This window comes from Bidens hawaiensis, unplaced genomic scaffold (genome assembly GCF_021521415.1).
Source record: "Bidens hawaiensis isolate Kalapana, Puna unplaced genomic scaffold, B.hawaiensis_p1.1 tig00029036_1, whole genome shotgun sequence".
Classification (NCBI taxonomy): domain Eukaryota; kingdom Viridiplantae; phylum Streptophyta; class Magnoliopsida; order Asterales; family Asteraceae; genus Bidens; species Bidens hawaiensis.
Window position 1 is genome coordinate 55,288 of NW_027494783.1, and position 6,143 is coordinate 61,430.

The following is a 6,143-nucleotide window of genomic DNA, read 5'->3' on the forward strand; positions in this document are numbered from 1 at the left end:
TAATATTCCAAAACTAGGGACCAGACCCTTATAATATCTGTGATGATAGGGACCAGACCCTTATAATATCTGTGATGGTAGGGAATCGAACCCTTCTAATATTCGAAAACTAGGGACCAGAATATCTGTGAGGTTATAGGGCGAAAGGCTCTTCAAGAAGTATGATTATGTATGTAAGGAAAGTATGAAGGTAAGAATGAACGTATGATTATGTATGTAAAGAAAGTATGAAAGTAAAAATGAAAGTAAAAGCACTTAGGTGTATATGAAAGAAAGTTAAGAGATTAAGTATGGAATGTAAGAATGTATTGTATGATTATGTGATTAACTAGAACTCACTCAGCGTAGCTGACTTTTAGTATGCACGCAGGTGAGTAGGATGTGGCAACTCGCTTGAGGAAACACATGGCACTGAACAAGAATCTGGCATCTGAAGACCTATGATGTGTTAATTTTAATGCTTTGATGTGAAAGACAATAAATGTTTTGAGACAAGTTATAAATTATGTAATGTTTATTGAAAGTTTTATATTCCGCATAAATGTTTTAATTAACTCTGATATTTAGAACTGTGTTTATGAGTAAATCCAACACGAAAGTAGGGTTACCGGAAACGGGGCCTTACACTTTTAAACCACACAATGGAACGAACCATGTGGACCATATGCCGATCTAGATAATTATGGGTGCACACTTAATTATCAAAATTCTCGAATGGAAGCGATTGTGTGCCATAACTCAGACCCGAGGAATTGTTTTTTAGAAAATTACATAAATGTGATATGATAAGGGCATGGTGGATACGCCGATGATACATCCTATATATAAGTGTCCTCGTTATGTTTCTCATTTGTAGAATTTTTCGAATCATCCAAGGATTTGATGTTTTTCTTTTCTTAATTCTTTTTCCTATCGCCTTAACAAAACGTCGTCCGTTAGTAATTATCCCTTTTTCTTAAGTTTATTTTAATTTCGAGACAAAATTTACTAGAGTATGGAAGACTGTGACCTTCGTCATTTTCTATTTGATTCATATTTTTTACTTGTACAATAAACCCGACCCGTTTTGTGTTCAAGATCCTTGGATATTAATAAAATAGGGTATTTTTTTGTTATAATCATGTCCCATACTCTTCGTGTTGTTTTAATATCTTTAATGATGTTTAATTCGCTTATTTTATGCTCGAAACCAACCCAAACCAAAGTACAAGGACCATATTTGCCAAAAACCAAACTATTGCCCAACCTCTAAATCAAATTTTATTTAATTAAATATTTTAGTTATTTAATTTATTTTAAAGACCAACCAGCCACATTGAATGCAAAAGTGGGTGTAAGATGGTTTAATGTCCAACCACCCATGCAACCTTGTCCCCTCCTCCTTGCCTATAAATATCAACACTTCTCAACCTTTCCAAATGTTCATCTCTTCCTTTTTCTCTAATTTTTGGATTTGTGGAAGCAAATTAAAGTGTTCTTGCTTAAGTTGACTTTAAAAGTCAAACATAACAGTTGTTTGCTTTTCGATCCGATTTGAGTAATGTTTTAGGATGTTTTCAGTTTGTATCAATCTTATATATATATATATATATATATATATATATATATATATATATATATATATATTTCATTGGTTCCCTTCTTCAACCTTGGTTGAGTCAGGTGTTCATGCCATCCTAAGGCACGCCCTTGCTTATTAAAGGCTAGTTTCGCCCGATTTTGGATTTTTACTTGTTCAAAGTTTCTAACTTTTTTTGAATTTTTTTGTTGGTTATTTGACCATGAGGATTTGTGTAATAATATGGTAAACATGTACTAACATCACACAATTAGTGGAAAAATTCTTTCTTCACAAAAACCATTTCAACACATCAAGAACATAAGTCTTAATGGTGTTGCAATTCTGGACAAAATTTGGTCATAAAAGATTTGAGAATAACTTAGTCATAAGTAACTTTAATGGTGCAAGACCAAAAACTATGATGAACTTCGTTGAGTTGCAGTTTCAATGGTTATTTAACTTCGTCTTAATTCATTCGTATGGCTTCACAATCACTAATTTACTTTTAGTGCGCAGATATGTACCAATTTAGAAAAGCGGCTGTTTCGGCCTATCTTGAGTCATAATTGGGGGATAGTTTCTAAATGAAATATGTTCATAACACCCTAATTAAGTATACTGGGGATTTTTATAATTGTTTGAAATTTATTTATATTTTTAAGTATTATTCAAATCAAAGACAGATTCTGTCCAAAACTAATCAAAGTCCTTTTGGTTGTTTTCAGACCTTATGTGATATATTTTTGCTTAATCATTCTTGGCTAATGTTCTGTTTATTTTTCATGTTAAAGGGAGATTGGTACTAGACTCGGTTTCAAACCAAAACCCGTATTACATAAACCAAGTAACCCGCCTTAATCCGAATCACTCGTTTAAAAACACAATTTGTATGTAAAGCGACCGATTCTTGTATTTTCTTTCAAGTTTCTATTTTATTTTAGTTTGTTGTTGGTTCTCATGTTCTGGATATGAGGCAACCAACCTCGATCTCATACCGAGTCATGGACCGAACCAAAATCGAACTTTCGCTTAAACTCAAGGTTTTACAAATAAGCCCCAATTTGAATTCAAGTTTTATTTATCTTACTTTTATTTAATATTTACTTCTGGACACATCCCTAATCCTGAACTTACTTACTTCTCATAATCACATGTTGAAAACCTAACCTTACGGTTCGCCCGCTTAAGGGCCGGCTCGTCTATTTCATCACTCGCATAATTTCCAAGTGAGTAATCACACTTCCCCTTTTTACGCTTTTATACTTTCAGGGTGGCATGCGCACCATATTCAAACTTACATGTTTTAAGACCTCATTACTAAATCCACAATTCTACATTATGTGTTTATATGAATATTTGCTCGATCCTTGGTCTATGCTTCAAATTGATTACGTGCACGAGTGTTTATTTTAATGTTTTTGTTGAGCCTCAATAAGTATGATCATACGCTCCCCTAAATACTTTAACCTTGTTCTAGTAGAACAGGGCATCATTATCAAAGGTTTTTGGTTGTTACCTAATAGAAAGGATCCACAGTTATTTACTTTACATTTACAATGGTTGTTGCATTATTCTATTTACACATATGAATTGTGATTTTACCTCATTATATATATACAACAAAAACTAATGTATTTCTCACGAACATTCGTGTTGATCAAATCTATTTTTTGCATGGTACAGGTTTACTTTTAAGATGCTTATGAAGATTGAAGACTCATCACTTAGATTATACCTTTAGGATATTCGAGGAATTAGATATTGTTGTAATTGTTTATATTAAATCTTTGGAAAAGTTTTATTTGAGTTATTGAATGAAACAAATGAGTTGAGTAAATATTGTCACTTTAATGCTGTCAATGTGTTCTTGAGCAATCCATCGTGCCTCGGCATGTTCCGCTGCCTTTGGTTGGGGTGTGACAGCCAGGTTCATTGCAGTTGTAGCAAACGTGAATTTCTTTTCTTCAACATTCTTCATCCGTATGACCAGCCATTATGCAATAATTGCAATACTTAGTCTTCGTAAAAGCGCATCTGTAACACCCCGGCTAAAGCGGAAACGCCTGAGTGTGACGTACAGATTTCCCAAAACACATGTGACACTATTAAGTGACAATATTATCACTAATTCATTTCAAAGCATCAAGTACACAAGTTACTTCAAATGAAGAAACACAAGGGAAAGGAAAAAAACAAACAACTTCTTGCTTATTATCTAGATAACCTAACTTCTAGTATCCTCTTCATTTTATCCTCTAATGAAAGTACTTGTAGCATATATATAAAATAAAGTCAACTAATTGAATAGTTGGTGAGTTCACACAGTTTAAATACTACATAAAAACCATACAATTCAATGAAAACTTGTGAAAAACACATAAGGGTTCTTTACACTAGAAACAATGGTCCATGAGTGTAAAGAATAAATGAAGGTCTTTTCCAGTTGGGATTGTGCACCAACGTACTCAGATCGGAGTCCCTTTTCTACTAGAAACAATGGTCCGGAGTGCAAAGTGGGGCGTATGATCATACTTATCGAAGAAATCCATGCACGTAATATTTGAGCAAATAACAAATAAACACACAAGTCCATGTAGCGAATTGTAGTTTGTAAATAATGAATAAAAGAAATTGTAATTTGGATAGGATATATATACTACCCCCCAAAAGTAGTAAAAGAGTAAAAAAGGGGGTGTGAGATACTCACTTTTGATATTGGAGACAACTTGAAATAATAACCGAAAACGAGGAACAAACGAAGCAATTGAATCTCACAAAACTATAAATAATAACGAAGATATAAAAATCAAGGACTAGCTACTGAAATTATAAAGTTAATTAACTTATGGTAAATGAGGACTTGGGGATTTTTTAATGAGTTTAACAAAAATGAATAAAATTTATATAAATCATTTGATGTTTATTAGTTGAAGAATGATTTGTGGACAAATAATTATAACTTATTAAGATTAAATAATAATATTAATAACAATTTATGATTAAACATTTGTTTCCAAATAACATAATTAATTAATTAACTTAAATGTTTTGCATGAATTCTCTTAAAGAAAATTATAAATAGTAGTTGTGTTGAAATAAAATAAACAATAATTAATTTACTCAATTATCAATTCAAATATATGAATTGTGTTATATCTATTGTAAAATATTTTAAATAAAAGAAATTTTTATAAATAATCTTATTTAAAACAAAGTTTATAAGTTATGATGATCAACGAATCATAAGATTTAGATAAATATATATTCATGTTTGTTCTTGCAAAATAACTAGGCTTGATCCAAGATTTAGAAAAATCAAAGTGTTCATCTTGGATATCCATTATCATAATGATTCTTAAAACCAAGATATAATATTTTTATGATAAAAGTAACATAATCATGAAGAACAACTTATAAGCAAGTATGAACATTCAGGGTAAATCAAAACAAAAGGTATAAAATGCTTGAAATGGTAACAACTTATTTGTTAGTGCTCTTAACATAAGAAAAGAATGGATTGAGGTGTGAAAATAATGGAGGATTTGTCCTCCTTTTATATTGAAAATATAGAGTTGTTATGTCTTAATGAAATTATGAAAATTAATCATATTTAATATAATTAAAACACAAATAAAAAATTGTTTAATAGGGTATTCAAAAGGTTTAACTATTTTAATAAATGTTATTAAATTAAAACATTCATTAGTTAAGTAACATATGAAAAGATGATGATAATAATAAAATTAATAATAATAATTATAAATAATAAAATTAGTTGTTGTAGTTAAATAATAATTCTAGTAAATTGCATGGGACATGTACATAAATATTTGATCTTGATTATGAATATTTTAAATGAGTATGTAATACTACAAGGGTGGTGAAATGTATAATTGCATAGAAATGATCACATAAAATACATTAACGAAAATTGAGATTAATAAAAATATATAAATTTAAATAGAAACAAAACCGAAAATTTAAAATTGGTCGGGTTTTCGGGTTTGAAAAGTAACGAATGTTACAGCATCTCCCCGAATTCCATTTATATTGAAAATATAGAGTTGTTATGTCTTAATGAAATTATGAAAATTAATCATATTTAATATAATTAAAACACAAATAAAAAATTGTTTAATAGGGTATTCAAAAGGTTTAACTATTTTAATAAATTTTATTGAATTAAAACATTCATTAGTTTTTATTAGTTAAGTAACATATGAAAAGATGATGATAATAATAAAATTAATAATAATAATTATAAATAATAAAAGTAGTTGTAGTTAAATAATAATTCTAGTAAATTGCATAGGACATGTACATAAATATTTGATCTTGATTATGAATATTTTAAATGAGTATGTAATACTAGAAGGGTGGTGAAATGTATAATTGCATAGAAATGATCACATAAAATACATTAATGAAAGTTGAGATTAATTAATAATATTATAAAAATATATAAATTTAAATAGAAACAAAACAAAAAATTTAAAATGGGTCGGGTTTTCGGGTTTGAAAAGTAACGAATGTTACAGGACTTACAACCTTTAGAAATTTCGTCCAGAAATTAAAATAAAAA